This window comes from Schistocerca gregaria, chromosome 3, assembly GCF_023897955.1.
Source record: "Schistocerca gregaria isolate iqSchGreg1 chromosome 3, iqSchGreg1.2, whole genome shotgun sequence".
NCBI lineage: Eukaryota > Metazoa > Arthropoda > Insecta > Orthoptera > Acrididae > Schistocerca > Schistocerca gregaria.
Window position 1 is genome coordinate 422,900,729 of NC_064922.1, and position 22,421 is coordinate 422,923,149.

The window sequence follows — 22,421 nt, forward strand, 5'->3', positions numbered from 1 at the left end:
CTCAAGTAACAGAACCCAGTACATTGTCCTCGACAACGATTGTTCATAAAAAAAATTTAAAAAAAAATTAAAAATGACGGGAGTACCCCAGGGAAGTGTGAGAGGACCACTGTTGTTATCTATATACATAAAAGATCTGGCGGATCGGGTGGGTACCAAACTACGGTTGTTTGCTGATGATGCTGTGGTGCACGGGAAGGTACTGTGGACGAGTGACTACAGCATGATACAAGATGTTTTACACAAAATTTCTATTAGTGGGATAAATGGCAGTTGGCTCTAATTGTCTAAAAATGTAAGTTACTGCTGATGAGTGGAAGAAACAAACCCGTAGTCTTCAGCCACAGCGTTACTAATGTCCTGCTTCATACATTCACGTCGTTAAAATATCTGGGCGTAAAGTTGCAAGGCGATATGAAATGAAACGAGCATTTGAGGATTTTGGTAGGAAAGACGAATGGTCGACTTAAGTTTATTGGGAGAATTTTATGAAAGTGTGGGTCATCTGTGCCAACGGCCTTGCCGCAGTGGTAACACCGGTTCCCGTCAGATCACCGAAGTTAAGCACTGTCGGGCTGGGCTAGCACTTGGATGGGTGACCACCCGGTTTGCCAAGTGCTGTTGGCAAGTAGGGTGCACTCAGCCCTTGTGAGGCAAACTGAGAAGCTACTTAATCGAGAAGTAGCGGCTCCAGTCTCGTAAACTGACATACGGCCGGGAGAGCGGTGTGCTGACCACACACCCCTCCATATCCGCATCCAGTGACGTCTGAGGTCTGAGGATGACACGGCTGCCGGTCGGTACCGCTCGGCCTTCCAAGGCCTGTTCGGACGCAGTGTAGTTTAGTTTTAGTGGTTCATCTGTAAAGTAGGCAGCATTTAGAACGCCAATGCGACCTTTTCTTGAGTATTGCACTAGGGCAGATTAAAGGAAGACATCGAAGCAATTCAGAGGCGAGCTCCTACATTTGTTATCAGTAGGTTCGAACAACACTCGAATTGGAAATCCTGGAGAGATGGCGAACGGTTTTTCTTTTTTTACCAACACTACAGAGAAAATTTAGAGAAATGGCATTTCGCATTTGAAGCCGGTCGGACAACGATTCTACTGCTGCGCATTCTACTACATTTCTCGCATGGACCACGAAGATACGGTACAAAAAGTTACGGCTTGTCTCATACGGAGGCATACAGATAGTCGTTTTTCCCTCGCTCTATCGCCGGCCGCGGTGGTCTCGCGGTTCTAGGTGCGCAGTTCGGAACCGTGCGACTGCTACGGACGCAGGTTTGAATCCTGCCTCGGGCATGGATGTGTGTGATGTCCTTAGGTTAGTTAGGTTTAAGTAGTTCTAAGTTCTAGGGGACTAATGACCACAGCAGTTGAGTCCCATAGTGCTCAGATCCATTTGAACCATTTGAACCTCGCTCTATCTGCAAGTGGAAAAGGAAAGGAAAGAAAACGAATAGTAGTGGCACATGTTACCCTCCGCCACGTACCGTACGGTGGTTACCGTAGTATGTATGTTGATGTAGATAAAAGTGACAGGACCCAGGATGAGATCTTAGGAGAGGGTGGGGCATGGGGGGTGGGCGTGACACATACACCCCCCCCCCCCCCAAAAAAAAAAAAAAATTTAAACGCTTGTATATTTTTACGTGTATCAATTTCCAGATTTCACAGCAAAGTGGACATGAAATTTAACAGTCTGGAAAATGGTAAAATCTATGTTTAACACAGGATACAATCCAGTTGCCTGCCTGAGAGCGTGCTGACATGAACAGGTTTGCGGACTGAGCGGCTGCAGAATACATTTCAGTCAAGTAAGGGCGCATATTCACAGGATGACCGTACCTGCTGCCGACAACAAACCTGATACGCTCCGTGAGTGAACAGGTAAAAACGGCAAATGACAGGAAACTGAATAAGACAAGAAAGAAAGGGAATAAACCAACACTAAAAAAAAAGGAATAACAAAGACTGTCTCAAGTCCTGGGGGAAACGACTGAAACTAATTTACTCACTCGTGTAGCCACAGACGGAAGGCCTGTGTTTACTACCGTAGTTTAGTGAACTAATGGTAACGGCCAGTCCGCACTTCGCTATCGCAAGGTGCTTTAGAAAAGTTCGGCGAAAGGTCTCAGAAAATATGGGAAACAAGAGTTACCAACAAAATACCTTTACTGCCCTTCAAAGTTATCACCTTGAGTTACAACACACTTCTGACATTGGCTATAAAGCTGCTGAAAACTGACAGCAAACACTTGTTGTGGAATCACTCGAAGCACAATGGTCACGCGTTGCTGGATATCCGCGTCATTGCAGGAGATGAGAGCTGGGAACACCAATTGACAGTCAATGACATGGTGTTCATCGTCTTCCATGCCTCTCTCAGGCAGAAACTCATGACACCTCAAGTCTCGCTTTCGAAAAAGGTGATCAGCATCTTGTTAATCTTGAATTTTGAAAAATGACTTTTTTTAGGGAGGGGGGTAGGGGAAGACTGTGAACACCATTCTATTGACGTGGTCACACATCGTATTGATAACACGAGGTCTCACCTCCTGTCATGATGGCGGATATCCAACAACGCGGGACCACAGTGTTCTAGCTACTCCACAAGAAGTATTTTTGACGGTCTCCATCAGCTTTACAACTAATGTCAGAAGTGTCTTGTAGCTAATGGTGATTACTCTGAAGGCCACTATTGGTTTTTTTAACTCACATTTAGTTTATTTTTTTGGAATCATTCGCCGAATTTTCAGATGCACCTTGTATATCCAAGTTACGACGCCCTAGTTCTGAGAGTTGTTCCTATTACAGTCCTTAAATCAGTTCCGTGACATACGTAGATTTCAATTTTTCGGTCGAATGCTTTTCAAGTTATGTATTCCCTGAAGAGCAGTTTCCTGGAAATAATGTTACAGCAACGAGATAATCAGAGATATTAGAGATCATAAGAACTTCATCTACAGTCGTTCTTCCCACGCGACAACCACGAAAGGATTTGGGAACGGCTCATAGCTGTGGAGTGCAGAACATAAAATTAAAAATGTGGGAAAGATAATACCGATATATTTGCTGACGGTGTAATGCTTAGAACTAAAAAGACGATAGAAAGATTATGGGAATGGTTCGCAAAAAAAAGAACGAACCTTGGGCTAAAAGCAACCTTGGGCACCTTAATGCTGACAGATTAATCACAATTGTGATGCATAGAAATAAAAAATCAGTAGAAAGATTACAAAACTGATTTGATAGTCGTTACAGGCAAATGTTGAAGGATGAAGTTTAAGAAAATATTCGTCATTCAAGTTCGAAAGCTCAAGACGTCGTGTTCGTAATTCCAATCAATGAAACCTTTTTATGTGCCGCTGTTTACCTACAGCGTCGTCACTTTTGTTTGTTTCTAAACATCTTGTAAGTCATTCACATTAAGGACCCTCAACACTTTCATGTTTAATCTGGGCAATTTATCATGTAACTCGGCGTGTCTGAGAGATAAACTACACGTACAGCGGAGGCTACTGCGCAGTTCACGCAGGCCGTACGTCTGCACTGTTGCTTCCAGCAACGGCAGAGTTTGCACAGTCTCGTCCCTAGTCAACTGAACCTCAACTTGTTGCCATCATGACTACCACTGATGCTTCATATGTCAGTCATGTAAAAAACCAGCCGCGTATGATGTTTTACAGAAAGAACTGGAACATCTAAACCGAATCGTGATACCTAAGTGAAGAAGACAGACAATCTTCGATATACTTTTCGGAAATAATTAAAAAACGACACAGCTGTACCCACAGAACAAACTGCTTTGTCACTTTATGGTCACGAAACTACTGTTCGGACATGAGGCCTGCATGAACTTGCAACGGAACAGATGGCTGGTTCAGATAGCTCTGAGCACTATAGGACTTAACTTCTGAGGTCATCAGTCCCCTAATACTTAGAACTACTTAAACCTAACTAATCTAAGGACGTCACACAAATCCATGTCCGAGGTAGGACCGTAGCGGTCGCGCGGCTCCAGACTGTAGCGCCTAGAACCGCTCGGTCACTCTGGTCGGCTACAGCGGAACAGATGAGAAAACTTTAAGTAGCCCACAAACCTTCAGTCCAGATATACGTGCAGACTTGGATTTGGACTGGAGATGTACATAGCTCTTTAGAGCCAATAGTTACGCCGTAACTTTCATCAGAAATTTATCTAAGAAACGGAATGCTATTCAGCCGCCGTGGTTGGCAAAGTAATCAAAGCACAGTACTGTAGGAGATGCGCCAGCCACTTTAGCGATGTTCCCCGTTTGCGTCCTGCAGCTTTGGGAGGGATATGATGAACGTTTCCAATTGCGCACAGCCGGCAGCGGCGACGCCTCCCGGCGGCAACAGGGATGACGGCGGGCGCGTCGCAGCCATAAGGCAGACGCGACTGGGCGTCTGGGTGCCGGCAGGAATTTTCATAAGCAAGCGCCACAGCCGACACTGCGGCGCCGGGCCAGCGCTTCTCATTTTCGGGTTGGCGTGAAGGCAGGCGGAAACCGGAGCCTCCTCCCTCGCATCGTGGCCCGTGGCGTCCGGGAACACCAGTTCTACATCTATGAAGTACTGTCCAGGTCATCTGAACTTTGCTCCCGAAACGTAAAGATACGATGTGTGATGTCATGTGTGGAAAAACAGAGAGACAATATTACTTTTGGTCTGTATTAGTTTTGGAATGTAGGTTGTGGTGGAAGACTGGAAGACCAAGAACGAAACAGGATATAAGACACGGATATAGTGTTTCGTCCCTACTGTTCAGTCAACACATCCACGAAGCAATGACGGAAATAAAAGAAAGGTTCAAGAGTGGGATTAAAATTCAGGGTGAAATAGCATCAATGATAAGATTCGCTGAGGACAACAGGTGTCCTGAGTGAAAATGAAGAAGAATTACAGGATTTGTTGAATGAAATGAACAGTCTAGTGAGCATGGAATATGAACTGAGAGTAAATGGTTCAAATGGCTCTGAGCACTATGGGACTTAACGTCTAAGGTCATCAGTCCCCTAGAACGTAAAACTACTTAAACCTAACTAACCTAAGGACATCACACACATCCATGCCCGAGGCAGGATTCGAACCTGCGATCGTAGCGGTCGAGCGGTTCCAGTCTGTAGCGCCTAGAACCGCTCGGCCACTCCGGCCGGCTAACTGAGAGTAATTCGAAGAAAGATTGCGGCGCGCTTTGTGCCACGACGGTCAGAAGCATAGTGTGGATCCCCGTATCAACTTGAATAGGCTGTAGATGATACAAAATCGCTGTCGAAGAAACGTCCTGGCAAGCTGAAGCTGTGTGTCGGACCGCGCCTCGAACGTGCAACCTTTGCCAGTCGCGGGCAAGTACTCCACGGCTGAGCTACTCGAGCAAGATCACGACAGGTTTCTGTTTACGCCTACGATTCTACAGAAACATTCCATCACTCTACTACAGACGACTGTAGTAGTGGTAGTGGATCAGCCGACAGCGGTACAGGTAAAATAAGATCTGTGAATGCGTTTCCCGCCTGTTACCTGAGTTGTCATGTAGACAGCTTACACCAGCAAAGACTTGGTGTGAATCATGCCAAAGACGTTAACAAAGTTAAAAGATCCAACATAGCGATACGACGATCTTCAGATTTTTAACTTGTGCCAAACTGCAATAGTGTAAATAAATAACTTTTATAGTCAAGTCGACTGTGACGTCAGTTACAAAAAGTTTACATGGATGTGAACCACAACCACACGAAGTATTCCTTCAGGAAAACTGGATGCAGATTCCAAAGAACAGGACGGTTGTTACTAAGAGGCACGTCCAGAAATTAAGAGTACTGAGTCTCAGAGGCTCAAAGGGTTTCCTTTTCGGCAAATCTGTCAGCACTGTGTTCAAGGACGGAGTGAGGGCAGTAGGACGCACTGTCATTTGTCACGCAATGTGACGCAAAAACCAGTGTCGTTTCAAAGCCCACCAACTGAGAGTAGAGAGGCAAAGGGATACGCGCCGTTCCAGATGTTTAACGAAATTGAGACTGTTTATGGGAATAGTGTGATGAATCGCACAAATATAAATAACTGGTGTGATGCTCTTACTGGTAGCAAAACGAGTTGTCATGGTGAACAAAGGAATGGGTGCTCCCCAATCGTGACTTGATGAGACGGTGAACAAAATCGACAAAATGATTGGTGGTGAACATCGATTGACTTTGTAAGAGATAAACGCAATGTTTCCAGAAATTTCCAGAGCTTTTCTGCGTGAAATTGTTATTGAAATACTTCGTTTTTGAAACCTGCAAGAAAGTTTGGTATCAAAACAGCTCATTGCTCAACACATGGTCAACAGAATTTCATGCTCTCACGAAATTCTCGAGTGCTTCGAACTGAAAGATGAGCAGTTGTGACTGGCAACGAAACTTGGGCGACCTGCAACACGCCTGAGACAAAAAGTCAATCAGTGGAGTAGCGACATCCATTCTCACTACCAGCGAAAACATTTAGAACAGCTTTTTCCACCCGAAAAATCATGGCCTCTATGTTTTCGGGCCTGAAAGAGAATATCCTCCGGAGTGCTTTTTTTCTACAGAGCGAACCAAATAATGGTATATACTGTAAAATCCAAAAAAGGGAAAACATCTGCGAAGGATGATACAAATAAAAGGAAGGGAAGTTAGCGAACAAAATGTGTTATTGCGTGAAAATGCACGTCTCCACACAACCAACGCTACACGCTCTCTCTTGCAATCTTCATCAGCTAACCCGCTCACTGCTCCGACCTGACACGTTCAGATTTTCATCTTTTCACCTGTCTAGAGTTGTTTAATGGATATAGAAAGGTTTCATATTGACGGTATGGACCGACTGCCGTCAAAGAGGCTGCAGGAGAGCTTCATCATGAAGGTATCAGAATCTTAGTCCTCAGATCACAAAGTGTATTGAGGAAGACGGCGGCTAAGTCGAAAAACGGTGTTTGAATTGTTCTGATTACCAACTAAAAGCTTGTGTTTGTCCACACTTCTCCAAATGACACGTGACGCTCAAGGTCAACATAAATAATCAAATAAATCCATACATATTACAGAAATGTATTTATGTGTATATACGTGCGCGTTCCACATCTCCTCCTAAAGCACTGGACCAATTCCAACCAATTTAGTACATATACTCCTTACTGTCTAGCAAAAATCGCTAATGTGGTAGAACGCCATAAACAATGAGATACGTTAAAAATTGCCGCGTCATGCACGACATTTAAATATAGTACTTCTGTGCTACTAATTCCATTCGCAATATGTTTCGCAGACAGTATCCACGTAAGCCGATGAATGCACCTACACAAATATATCTATGTACGAACATAGTTCAAGAGATATGACGCTACAAACACTGCGATGAGCGAAAAAGGCAGTATCGTGCATGAAGTACAAAGTTCATTTTTTTACTCCTAAGACATTTCTACAGTCGGGTCAGCCTGAAGAAACTCCTGACACCGGCAGCACTTTTGACAGCTTGCAACTGCGAAGCGCCAACGGCTGTAGGCGCAAATAATAGCCATCGATAGAGCTATGAAGACGCGTTGCTATAGAAACGTTTACAAAAACGCGTTGTAGACACGCGAATTAGCTGCCCTCAGGACACAGATACTGCCCGGTATCTTTGTACGACTGTTTCATATTTTCAACGGTGTTCTCTCGGACACATGGAAATGAAGTTTTTCGCTATCGGTCTTGTGCAACACAGCTAGCTCTTTATTCCCATGAAGTAATGAGTGCTGTCGACAAGGGACCTCAGATCGATTGCATATTCCTAGATTTCCAGAAGGCTTTTGATACCGTTTTACACAAGTGAGTATTAATCTAATAGCGTGCATATGGAGTATCGTCTCAGTTGTGTGACTGGATTCGTGATTTCCTGTCAAAGAGTTCATAGTGATAGACGGTAAATCATCGAGTAGAACAGAAGTGGCATTTGGTGTCCCACAAGGTAGTGTCATAGGGCCGCTGCTGTTCCTGATTTATATACCATAAATGATATAGGTGATAATCAGAACAGCCCCCTTACATTGTTTGCAGATGACGCTGTAATTTATCGTCTAGTAAAATCATCAGACGATCAATTCCAATTACAAAATGATCTAGAGAGAATTTCTGTATGGTGCGAAAAGTGGCAATTGGCACTAAACAAAGAAAAGTGCGAGGTCATCCACATGGGTACTAAAAGAAATGCGATAAATTTTGGGTATACGATAAATCGTACAAATCTAAGGGCTGTTAATTCGACTAAATACCTAGGAATTACAATTACGAGCAACTTAAATTGGAAAGACCACATAGATAATATTGTGGGTAAGGCGAAACAAAGACTGCGTTTTGTTGGCAGAATACGTAGAAGTTGCAACAAACTCACTAAAGAAAGAGCCTACATTACACTTGTTGGACCTCTGCTCGAATATTGCTGCGCGTTGTGGGATCCTTACAAGGTAGGATTGACGAAGGACATCGAAAAAGTGCGAAGAAAAACAGCTCGTTTCATGTTATCACGTGATAGGGGTGAGAGTATCACTGATACGATACACGACTTGGGGTGGCAATCACTGAGACAAAGGCGGTTTCTATTTACGAAATTTCAATCATCAACTTTCTCTTCCGAATGCGTAAATATTTTGTTGACACCCACCTTCGTAGGGAGAAATGATCATCTTAATAAAATAAGGAAATCAGAGCTCGAACGGAAAGATTTAGGTGTTCCTATTTCCACGCGCCATTCGAGAGTGGAACGGTAGAAAAGTAGTATGAAAATGGTTCGATGTACCCTTTGCCAGGTACTTAAGTGTGAATTGCAGAGTAGCCATGTAGATGTAGATGTAGATATAATAGATGAAAAACAATTCGACGCGCTCTCTATCAGCATGTGACACTGACTGCGGATTTAAATTGAGTTCCGCTTGTTGTAACGTGTCACTTATGTGTCAATTGCAGAGTAGCCATGTAGATGTAGATATTACAGTATAGACACAGTTCTTATTTTTGTTTCTAATAGAAAAATGTCAAAATGAATACCCGAGCAATGGCACGTTTGTCAGCTAGTTATAAATAAAGTCAGAACGGAATTGTTGTTGGTGTTGCGGCGCAAGGAAGTGGCGTGATGTCCGCAGACCGTGCGTGGGTGTCGAGTACGCAGTGACTTGCGAGGCGGCGAACCGCGACGGCACCTGCGGCTGCCTCTGTCACACATCGACCACGACGAGAGGCGCGCATGCGCCGTGGCCAGCTTCAGCCCTGCGGCTCTCCTACCTGTGGGGACTTGGCCCGGTCTGTATGCTCTGCTGGACATCCGCAAACCTTTAAGCGAAAATATCACCTGGTCACATCGACACTAACCTCAGTCGATTATCGATTGTTTCAGTATCGATAACCCACTGAAAAGAAACTCAGGATCAGGGTATAGCAATATGTCGTCAGAGCGGGAGGAAGTGCAAGGTATGTGAAGGTACACATCTTCTTGAAGTAGCCATACGAGTATTCGCTCTTAATTATTTTGGACGAAAAAGCTTTATCAACGGCCAGAACTTGAAAATCACTCCTCCAGAATAAGTGTTCAATATTATGGACTCTACCACTGAGCAACTTCACTCTGTTCAACCAGTGGATCTGCGAACGTGAAACGAAGTCCAATTTTTTTTTTCTGCCGCAGTGTTGACTCTCTGAATCCAGAAATTCGCGTGAAATAGCATCCGCGTACGAGACCTAATCATGTTGATATAGAATTCCACTAGCAACTATCAAAAATGAGAGTTTCTTTTCGGTAAGTGATAACTTAGGTGAGCTTCTAGAAAGTAGAAATAATTATAAATTTACGGCTATTACTAGCTTACACGAGTCTTTAAATTGTGCTCCACAATTTTCTTCATCTTTTACGAAACACATTTTTGTACCATCAAAAGTTGCTATTTAATAATAATACAGTATTAATGTACTATGTTAAGAATTTCGTACACAGTTGGAATAACTTACATGTGCATTTCATCAACGCACGTCACTTGATAGTATTACAAAGTCAACATACTAAGTGAGAATAAAATTTCCATACCATTTTATGCATTCGCATAGTAGTTACGTATAAGTCCAATAATACCGCAACCACAATTTGGTAAGAAACACAGGCCCCGTCGGAGGAGAAGCATTCTTAGACGTTCAGGGTGTAGGACTTACCTGGAACAACAAAAAATGAGTTAGTTTTAACACACATGCTAAATGATGTCTATGCAAGAAGTACAAGTATTCATTCACAGACATGTAACAGATGCCGGAACCATATTTTTAACTTCATTGACTAGATTTTAACACAAGAAATGTAGTGTACTGCAGATATATTTAATACTAGGCACATAATTTTTTTATATTCTAACTGAACATCGAAGATTAGATTAGGTGCACCTTTGTCCCTTAGATCCATGTGTAGGAGATCTTAAACGATGTAGAACATGAGAAAAACGAGAATACGTAACACGTATTTGTAGGAGATATACTTACGTTCCTAAGTAAAAAGGGTTTTCATGAAAGCGAAACGAGTAAAAAGTCTCAAAAAATATTTTCATTTAAGAGGTAATAATATAACTCTCATAAAACTTGTGTGCATACAAGGTGATTCAGTTGCCCCTACCGCTGATTTTTATGCAAGCCGCAATGCCTTCAAATATAACACACAAGATTTTCATATTCTCTTGCTCGTTAACCACATACTATTAGCTCTAAAGAAAAAGGTTTGTACTGGGATGCGTTTTCGCTATAGGCCGTAGTTTACGAATTATTCAAGACAAACATACGGAAGCTACATTCAAAAGCGTTTCTCTTGAATAACTCGAAAACTGTGGCCTCCAGTGAAAACGTATACGAGTACAAAATTTAACTACACTAAATATCCTACAAAAATGTCCTGTTCATTTTTTCTGCAACAATAATAGTTTGCATGTAGCGAGCACGATCAGAAGAAAACCTTATGCGTGGTACCTGAAGGCGTTGCAGGCTGCATAAAACCCATTGGTAGGGGTAGCTGACTCCCCACGTATAGTACACTAAGGTGTATGTGGTTATTCTGAGGCGAATGTAGCCTTGCATCAAACTGAAAATCAGATTACAACACTTATTTATACTGACCAATTACTGCACTGAAAATGTGCAGGGAAGATTTTACATTATGCTTACGTGGTTTTACATCGCCAATAATGTATACATCAACTGGAGTTGCTAAGAAATTTTTTAATGGGGCAGAAGGAGATGGCCATCAACAAATCACTTAGGTTACTATTAGATTGAAATATATTACTACCTAAACTTTTTAATGACTGGTGACAAATTATTGAAGATGTGTGTTCCTGAAACGAAGTGCCGCTAGATCTTTAACAAGATTATTCTTATATCTAATATAGATTCTATGAAATGAGCTGTCAGTTTTTAAAAGAGATAGGTTATTTAGGAGAAAAGAATGAGTAAACCAGAAACTATATTCCCATTTAGAATGTTGTCTCGTAGACACTGAAAAAAGACTAAAATAGAAGTACTATGTTAGCGAGTAGAGTTGATTATTGCTTGTGTCCTCTGGAGCAAACAGTGACAGCAATCTATCATAACTGAAAAATGATATTACTTTCAAGAATAACTTTCTGCTCGCAATGGGGAATCTAGAGAGGGAGTACAAGCAACGGGTGGACCAGGATCCGACAGAACCACCATCCGGCCGTTCATATCAAGTGATGTCGGAAACCCAGGAAAATTAAATCCGGATTTGAACCGACATGTGCCAATACAACATCTTAAGCTCTAGGTCAAATTACGCGGTGCGATAGTTCCAACATCAGAGAGAACACACACACACATATATAAGAAGTACGGTGATGTATCGTTAGTTTATATTTGTGGTGAAACTTTTCGCTAACCAAAATCAGAAGAAACGATAAATGAGAAGAGGAAAGCTGCTTGCGCAGCGAAGGTTTCGCTTTATCCTGTTCACCGATCAGTTGATACAAAATTGCAATGTCCCAACAGTCCGTGATCTTACATTTATCACAGTTTTCGAAATTTTTCACAATTTTGAGCAAACACACTAAAACTGCTCTTATGTTCGCAAGAGCTTTTCAGTGCCACTAAAGCATTTAATTCAAATCAAAGAAATTGTCATACGTGCTTCAGAACTTCGGGATACGAGGAAGATAAGAACAACAAAACCATGGAAGAGTATCGCCTATTGCATAGGACCACTTGGCAAAAAGTTCGTTTTGACGCCAGTAACTATTTCTGAAGTATTATTACGTTCACTGTGCATTAAAAGTATCTTTGTGCTACGTATGAAAAATTAATTGATGTATGCCGATTCATGCACCGTACTTCTTTTAATGTCCTTTATAAACACAAGAAGCGTCACGTTCTCAGAGCACAGCCCAATTTACTGCCATACTTGTATGAAGTGATAATCAAAAAATGGTTCAAATGGCTCTGAGCACTACGGGGCTTAACATCTGAGGTCATCAGTCCCCTAGAACTTAGAACTACTTAAACGTAACTAACCTAAGGACATCACATACATCCATGCCCGAAGCAGGATTAGAACCTGCGACCGTAGCGGTTGCGCGGTTCCGGACGGAAGCGCCTACAACCGCTCGGCCACAAGTAATAATCGAATCAGAATAAATGAGTTAGTAACTACAGTGACCGAAACACCAAACTGTGTCCATTTAATCCAGTACTAAAATATCCCAGAAAATTTTACTTTCCGCGGTGCAAAAAACGTAGTTATTCACAATACTGTCTAATGCCATTTTGTTTTTTTTTTTGTTCTGAATGAGGATTGCGGTATTTCAGTGTAACATTTAATATGCATCTGGAAACGTGCAAGCTGCGAGGCTGTACCGTCCTCTGCAAAGGGATGCGCCGCTTTACTCGACACGCCAGCGTGGCGCCGCCGCGTGTCGCCATCTGTGACGTCACGTGATGGCGTAATAATTAAATTCCTGGCAGCGCCTGGCAAGTTAGGAGGAGCGCCTGGGGCGGCGGCGGCGGCGGCGGCGGCAGCAGGGAAACTTGCCGCTGCGTGGCGGGGGCGGGGGCGGGGGTGGGGGTGGGGATGTGTGTCAGCCATTGTCTTACGACGTCATTACCAGCTGGGCGGCGCGACACTGCCAGCTGAGCGCCACGCAGGCGTCTCGACGGTGGCCCAGTTCCGCGGCGGGCGGCCAACCTCCCGCGACTAATTGGTGCAAGGTCGCTTCCGCGCGTTGCCCCCGCCTATACAATCACGTAGCTCCTGACATCACACTCCTGGGCCCTGCCCGTCTTATAACACATCCAGAAGCTAGCAAAACTGTTTTATTAAACGGGACCATTGTAAATTCTTTTATGACAGTCTAAGTCCGTCTTTTATGCAAATGACAATTCTTTTTTATAACCAAATATACTATTGGCCATTAAAATTGCTACACCAAGAAGAACTGCTGATGATAAACGGGGATTCATTGGACAAATACATTATACTGCAACTGACATGTGATTATATTTTCACGCAATTTGGGTGCATAGATCCTGAGAAATCAGTACCCACAACAACCACCTCTGGCCTTGATACGCCTCGGCATAGAGTCAAACAGACCTTGGATGGCGTGTACAGGTACAGATGCCCATGCAGCTTCAACACGATACCACAGTTCATCACTCTGGGTGATACGCCAGTATGGCGATGACGATTACACCCTTCCAATCTGCGTTCATCGCGATGTCGCCAAACAGGGATGCGACCATCATGATGCGGTAAACAGAACTTGGATTTATCCGAAAAAATTACGCTTTGCCATTCGTGCACCCAGGTTCTTCCTTGAGTACACCATAGCAGGCGCTCCTGTCTGCGATGCAGCGTCAAGGGTAACCGCAGCCATGGTCTCCGAGCTGATAGTCTGTGCTGCTGCAAACGTCGTCGAACTGTTCGTGCAGATGGTTGTTGTCTTGCAAACGTCTCCATCTGTTGACTCAGGGATCTAGACGTGGCTGCACGATCCGTTACAGCCATGCGGATAAGATGGCTGTAATCTAGACTGCTAGTAATACGAGGCTGTTGGGATCCAGCACTGCGTTCCGTATTACCCTCCTGAACCCAACGATTCCATATTCTGCCAACAGTCATTGGATCTCGACCAAAGCGAGCAGCAATTTCGCGATACGATAAACAGCAGTCGTGATAGGCTACAATACGACCTTTATCAAAGTCGGAAACGTAATGGTACGCATTTCTTCTCCTTACAGGAGGCATCACAAAAGCGTCAACTGCTGTTTATGTATGAGAAATCGGTTGGAAACTTTCCTCATGTGAGCACGTTGTCGGTGTCGCCACCGGCGCCAACCTTGTGTGAATGCTCCGAAAAGATAATCATTTGCATATCACAGCATCGTCTTCCTGTCGGTTAAATTTCGCGGCTGTAGCATGTCTTCTTCGTGGTGCAGCAATTTTAATAGCCAGTAGTGTATCTCTCGACACTTATATACCATAATCAGTGGGTTCTTTTATTCCCAGCCTATTTGGATATTAAAAAGAATAGTTATCTGCATAATAGGCGGACTTGAATTCCCACAATTTAATGTAGAAACACTTCTGCGGTTATACAAGGGGAGTTCAGTAGGTAATACAAAATATAATTTTCTGAAAGCAGACTGGTTTTATTTCAGGACTTCAATACACCCTATTGTTACCCACTCCTTTGGCTGCAAAAACCTAGTTTTCATCACAGTCTCTGTTCAGTGCGACTGACTCACGTCACCTGTACGCCCGCATGGTAACACTCTACTGGCCGACGTCGGAGCCAACATCTTGCTGCATCAAGACCCTCCCCATCACCCACGTACTGCTTCACGCGTAGTGCATCCTTCATTGGGCCAAACAGATGGAAGTCGAAAGGTGCGAGATGTGGGATGTTACTCCTACAACATTGCAAGAACCACGGCTGTGTGCGCTGGTCGGCGGACAGGTTTGCGCGACCTTGTTGCTGTGGTGACAGGCGCTTCGCTCAACGGCTCACCGAGCTTTTGTTCGCTGATAGGTTTCCGTAGACAGTCTCCAAGCGCTGCTTTTGTTTTCCGCCAAAGGAAACTCAATGATAGCTCTCTGCTTGGAACGTTCCTCCGTTACAGACATCATTTTTAGGGTCCCGTGTAGTGCCGCCAACTATTGAAATTTCATGAAACTGTAGGAGCTGAAGCGGGAATATTTAACGATGTCCCATAACAAATTTCGAATTTTATCAACCGGAAAAGAAAGAAAGACAGAAAGAAAGAAAGAAAAAAGAATGTGTTTCATTACGTAATGAACGCCTCTCTGGCTTCAAAAGTAAGTGATGGAATTTTTTTCCGCTTGGTTCTCTATCGTTATCGTCATGATTATCGTCACCATCACCAACAACATTGACAACATCTGACTGGATCTTTCACTCAGCGGCGGAATGCGCGTGGCTTAAAACCTTTTGCCGCATCGGAAGTCGAGCCCGGTTCCTTTCCTTGCGCGGCCTTTGCTCTACAGTCTTAGCTATCGCGGCGCGATTCACGAACAGCCCTAACAGTTGAAAGCAGAAGGAAGGTGCTGGTAGAAGTGAATCTGTGAGTCAGACCTGGACAGCTGAGTCGGTAGAGCATACACCGCGCAAGGAATCGTTCCAGCGTCGAGTACCGGTGCGGCTTACAGTTTTCATCCTCACCGAAGTTCCACGAGTCTCACCATTATCGTCGTCACCAATACCGCCATTTATTCCATGGGTTTTACTTGTACACTAGTTCTCATTTATCACTCACCATCTTGGTTGATCTTCCCAGATACCTTTATCCCTTCGTTTGGTATTCTGCAGTTTGAATCGGTAGACTCTCATTGCCAGTTTTACGGACATGATTGTGCTCCTTCTTTTTGCATAATTTTGTCACAAATTCATCTTACTAACTCGAATGCCCATATACAGTGTGATTTAAACTGTTCCTGCCAAATTTATACATATGGTAAGATACCAGACTGAGTGCTTTGATGTTAATAGTCTGACCCGAATATCTGGTTGCCCGTTGGAGTAAACAATGCATACCTAACAGCATCAACTTAGCGTCATAGAATCCATTCCAAATCATAAAGCCATGTCTCAATGCATTCATTAAAACATAGTTCCTGGACAGCAATGAAGTGTGGGATCCGAATCATTTTTCAGCCTAGCTTGCACACACTTTTGTGGTAGCGCGATCTAACTGCTACCTTAGCAGTTCTCTGTATTCTTGGAAGCGTTCATTTCCGGAGCAAGTTGACTGGTATGTTTTGATGAGTCTTTTTTCCGCACCATACAACACATTCTGCTATAATTCTGCTGCGCGAGTAGCTCGCTTTGGCTTTAACGGACACTTTCTCGTTTCTATACAAAGCGTATGTTTGGTATTAGTGTTCTTTCGGCGAGGAATGCTCTATTTGTCGTTGACAGTCTACTTACCATATCTTCCTTGCTTCATTCGTTATGTGTTATACTGCTTACAGTATAGCAGAATTTTGATTTCATTCACAGCTGTTATTTTTTCAGCAAATGTGGTACATGCTTTTTGAAAGTAAAGTTCAGAAGTTAGCTGCACAATTGGAATACTTTAGGGTACTTAATCGGTTGGCAGAGGAATGTGTCATCTTCGGAAGTCTACAAAATTTGGGAAAATATAAATCAGTAGAACGTGACCATATATGTTGATGTATGTAAAGTATAAAAAGCATATTACAAAAAATTTACTCAATTTGTCTTATAATAAGGTTAAGAAAACGCCATTATTTTCTTCGTCAACGGAGCGTAATGCTACGACTTTTCACAAAATTTACACAGTGTATGCGAGGTGATGATTATAACCACAGGTTGATAAATGTCAGCCTCGTCCCAAGGATAGCACATAGACCTGCCGCTACATCATCGTCCAATAGCGACACCATCAGCTTTTAATAAATAAAATTATTTATCAGACTTCTAAAGATCTTTTAACCTACGATTTATATATACATTTGACTGGCGATTGAGCCTTTTTATCTCATGTGTAATGTCCTTTTTTATACGTCAGACTTATACTTTTTATCTACTTTTCTATGTTTCTCAAATCAGCTGACGCACTACCTTGACTCTGTACATAAGTATGATAAATTCACTCTAAGTTACCAATATGTAGTTTTTAATGATCACGTATACTATGCACTTTTTACGGTATGTCGCAGTATTACGCTTCATTGACGAAGATATTGATGTCTGTTTATTCCTATTGTAAGTCAATATTGATAAGATTTCGTAATACGCTTCTTATGTTTTATGTACTTGCATGTCCATCTTCTAATGATTTATATTTTGTTAAATCTCGTAGACTCCTGAAGATGACAGAATGATCTGTTTAAGCCGGCTAAGCGCAACAAAATATTTCAATTGTACAGATGAGGACTAAGGTAATTTTGAAAAACAAAACTGTAGGATTCCTTCATCCATTTAATTTCATTAAAATGAGAAGCTATAAAAGGTGACAGCTATATTACACACACACACACACACACAGAAAGAGAGAGAGAGAGAGAAAGAGAGAGAGAGAGAGAAATACATGAGCACGTATATATGTAATTTCTCTAATATGTAGTTAGAAGGAGATGGTCAAAGTATTAACAACACAGTAAGATACTTTCTACTTACGGAATTCATGAGTAAGAGGATTACTTTAAATTTCTCTGTATCATCAATCTGATTATCACCTCGGATTCTTTAAAATTTAATATATATTTATTATAATTTATAATATAGGTGGCAAATTATTTTATGTGACATAATTTTTAAGTAGTATGTACGAAAACATTTCTACACCCACTGAAAATAATTTTTCTGCTTCTCGCAAGAGGGAAACAAATTATAATTACGTTTCCATTTTTAGAACTAGCAGGCTGATATTTAAATGGTCTGAAAGATTTTAATAATATCACATAAAATGACATAATTACTACAAAATTTTTGCACCTTTGCTAAAACTAAAATAGTATTACCACAAGTAAGATGAAACAGTATTTGTGAGCTGTATGAGAAATCACGAAACGTTCTGGTGAATTCACATGGAGAGGTAATATATGTGTATGTCATTCCACCGTTCACGAGAACGAACGTGTAAAATTTTTGTAACACAATTACTCTCGGCGCGCAGGCTGGAGATAAAACATACGGAAGACGTGACTGGAAATGCTTTCGAAGTAGCGCAACTTCCTCTTGCTTCTTTGAGCTGCCAAAAGCTGAAAATTTTGCCGACGTCAATCTTTATTTCTTTAATTTAAAAAAGGGAAGACAGTTGGTATATTAAATTACGTTCTCTGTCTTTGCTGCTGAAATGGTATAGTATGTGTTAGAATAGTATGAGCGAGGATACGCAACACGTGACCTTCTGGCCCTAATCATAAAGACGTATGGCGTACTTGAAGGGATTCCGCTGAGTGGACCGTCATTTTTTTCTCGCGGTGTGGCTCTTACGGAAGTTGTCCAGTGCCCATGACTTGCCGGAGTAGTGGTGAGTATAGTGTTACGCTGTATTCCTGACCATGGAGGTGGTAAACGGGGATGTGTGAAATTTGAATGCCAATACAATGCAGTATGGACTAACTTAAAGGTATCTAGAATGTTTTCCGGTGTCATTGTAGCATTTTCTACGACGCTTGGAAAGCATACTAGCGCCTTGGCGCACAGTCCAGTGACGAAACTAACCAACCAGTAACAAATCTAGCAGCCCGCCTCTGAATTGCTTCCATGTCCTCCCTCAATGCGACCTGATAGGGATCCGAAACGCTTGAGCAGAAGAATAGGTCGCATTAGTGTTTTATAACCGGTCTCCTTTACAGATGAACCACATCTTCCCAAAATTCTACCAATGAACCGAAGACGACTGTCCGCCTTCCCCACAACTGCCATTACATGCTTGTCCCACTTCATATCGCTCTGCAATTTTACGCCCAAATATTTAATCGACGTGTCTGTGTCAAGCGCTACACTACTAATGGAGTATTCGAATATCACAGGATTCTTTTTCCTATTCATCTGCAACAATTTACATTTATCTATATTTTGAGTTAGCTGCCATTCTTTACACCAATCACAAATCCTGTCCAGAACCGCTTATGCTGTTGATCTGTAAACGTAATCATTTCATGTACTCCACATGAACTGTTATAACAATAAATCTTGACTAAATTGGACACCTCTAAATGGTTGTATAAACTATTTTTTCCGGCAGTGTGTTAAAAGCCGCTCTCATTGCCTCCACGATGACTGACATTACAAGGGAACCTCCCCATCCCAACCCCCTCAGATTCAGTTATAAGTTGGCACAGTGGATAGGCCTTGAAAAACTGAACACAGATCAATCGAGGAAACAGGGAGAAATTCTGTAGAAGTATGAAAAAAATAAGCAAAATATACAAACTGAGTAGTCCATGCACAACATAGGCCACATCAAGGATAGTTTTGAATCAGGAGCGGCGTGGTCCCGTGGTTAGGGTGAGCAGCTGCGGATCGAGAAGTTCTTGATTCAAATCTCCCCTCGAGTAGAAATTTTAATTTTTTATTTTCAGACAATTATTATCTGTCCGTCCGTCCGTCCGATGCGAGGTAACTGCGTCATAGTATGGGGACGCTACACCTAAACAAACATCGAAACACACGCCAGTCGACTACAGCGCACGGAAATGAGAGTAGTTCTGGTAACGAGGCTCCCTGGTTGGCAGTTGACTGTTCGCTACTTTGGACGAGACTGCGTTAAGTAAGTGAAATGCATTGCGTGGGCAATATGAATCCAGCAAATACAGCGGACGGACGGACAGATGATAATTTTCTGAAAATAAAAAAATTTAATCATTCACTCGAGGGAAGACTTGAACCAAGGACCTCTCGTTCCGCAGTTGCTCACGCTAACCACGGGACCACGGCGCTCCTGATCTCACAGTATCCTTGATGTAGCCTATCTTGCGCATGGACTACTCAATTTGTATATTTTGCTTATTTTTTTCATAGTTCTACAGAATTTCTTCCTGTTTTCTCGATTGATCTGTGTTCAGTTTTTCAGGGCCTATCCACTGTGCCAACTTATAACTAAATCTGAGGGGGATGCGATGGGGAGGTTCCCTTGTTAGTGCATTGATTCCATGCAGAGGACTGTCAGATACACACCACTTCACTGCCATGAATTACGTCAGCGATGGAAGGAAGTGTGATGGCGCCCTTTTAAAGAACTGGCCGATGTTTTGTCCGGCCAGCTGGTGATCTAAGAGCACATTTCGGGAGCGAGGCCGTTCAGCTGCACCCTGTACAGGCGACGCAGGTCGTGATGACGAGGCAGGTGTAGTGATGACGCGGTAGGCGGCGCCCCCGGGGGCCCGCCGGTGCAGCGCCCGCAGAATTGGAAGCGCGGCGGCGGACGGCGCTGTGCGCCGCGACGCGGCACGGCGCGGCGACACCGAAATTGCGACGACGTCAGCAACGAGGCGGCGGCTCAGCGGGGGCCCGCAGCGCCCGCCCGCCTCCCTCCTTTCATGAATTTAAATTCAATTTTCGTGTACCGCTGCTGGCTAGCTGGCTGGCTGGCTGGCTGGTTCCTCTCTTTCTCCCAATACATCACCGGCGGCCACCTCAGCCCGTTCCGCTCCGCTTCGCCTCGCCTCGCCTCGGCGCGGCGCGGCTCTGCTCCTTGTTTATCAGCTTCCCAACACTTTATGATCGGCGCCGCTTAAGCGGGATTTCGGGCCGCCGCCGCACTCCTGTCTGCGAGCGGCCGCCTCTTCTGCAGGCAGTTTCTCCTGCTTCTCGCCTCCCCCCGTCCCGTGACCGTAAAGACCTTTATTGGCCTGACTAATAGTTCCGCCTCGGGGCCGGAAGCCCCCTTTCTTTTTGCCTCGCGGAAGCGCTAAAGTGCATAAGAAAGGGGCAGGCAGTGGAGAATCGCTCCCGCAAATGTGCTCGAGTGTGTCGCCCGAGTGTTGCGCCGACAACCGAGCTAACAGTGGAGCAACAAAGCGCGTCGTCCGTAATCTCTTCCTTCATTTTTTAAGGAGAATTTTAGAGGGGTTGGACAAAAACATGGAAACACCGCCAGAAACGCGCGCTTAAAACTGTAGACGCTAGCCGAGGATACAAGTCGCGCTCTCGTGTTTGATCATGCACGGCACCTTTGTAATGTCCTCAGTACGTCCCAAGTGTCAATCGTGATCAGAATAGTCTTCTGTGTAATTATGAACACAGTATTTCGTAGCTAAGTGAACTAGAAAACTGTATTGGCAAAATGTGCGTGGTGTAAGGCGGGTGCTCCCCTAACCAAGGTAGGCAAAGTTTTGCAAGAGGTGCCCTCCAGTCACAAATTTAGCATTAGAGGGCAGCGTGGAGGGTAAAAAACGTAGAGGGAGACCAAGAGATGAATACACTAAGCAGATTCAGAAGGATGTAGGTTGCAGTAGATACTGGGAGATGAAGGAGCTTGCACAGGATAGATTACCATGGAGAGCTGCATCAAACCAGTCTCAGGACTGAAGACCACAACAACAACAACAACAACAACTTTCCTGTCAAATAAAAAAAAAACAAAATAAGGGCCATATACACCAAATTGCACATCTTTGCACATATGAAATTACGCCTGCCGTGACTCTACCCCATGTATTGTACGACGCTTGGAGCTTGCTTGGCAATCAGTGCACAAAGTGCTCAAGACATTGCTGTTGAAGAGTGGAACGGTGGCGAAATAGTCCAAAGGTGCTTCGAAAAACCTTTACCCAGGTACTCTAGTATGAATTGCAGAGTAGTCCTGTAGATGTAGATGTCTCCTTGAACAGTGCTTCTGAGGTGATCCAGGTAATTAGGGCGGTTATTGTGATGGCGCACAGCAGATTCCATTTGGTCATACGGACGCTCAATCACGTTCATGACAGGAGATGCCGAAAGGCTTTTCGTTCTTTCCTCCTGGTGGGTGATGGGCGAGACTGGTCGTGCATTATGGTCTTCGAAGAGACGAAATGCTAACTGTAGAGCTGGACAATGTTATTAAAATGGGTGCGAGGGAGATAAAAGGGTTGTGCCCTACATTGCGAAGTCCTGAAAGTACAGCGACAACGCTGAGAAGCGACAGGCCCAGCTTATGACTTTTCCACTCCCCTGCTGAGAGCGTGGCGCTGCTTGCCTCAGACGGGAAATATGTGTGAAATCTTATGGGACTTGACTGCTAAAGTCGTCAGTCCCTAAGCTTACACACTACTGAACCTAAATTATCCTAAGGACAAACACACACACCCATGCCAGAGGGAGGACTCGAACCTCCGCCGGGATCAGCCGCATAGTCCATGACTGCAGTGCCTTAAACCGCTCGGCTAATCCC

The 22,421-nt window shown here is 43.6% G+C and overlaps 1 protein-coding gene and 1 pseudogene across 1 annotated transcript in view; one reads left to right on the forward strand and one right to left on the reverse strand.

Moving 5' to 3' along the window:
- Positions 1–22,421, reverse strand: part of LOC126354769 (UPF0489 protein C5orf22 homolog) — a 1,899,147-nt gene that overhangs the window by 483,456 nt on the left and 1,393,270 nt on the right. The window lies entirely within an intron of this gene.
- On the forward strand, positions 510–627 carry LOC126356505 (5S ribosomal RNA; annotated as a pseudogene).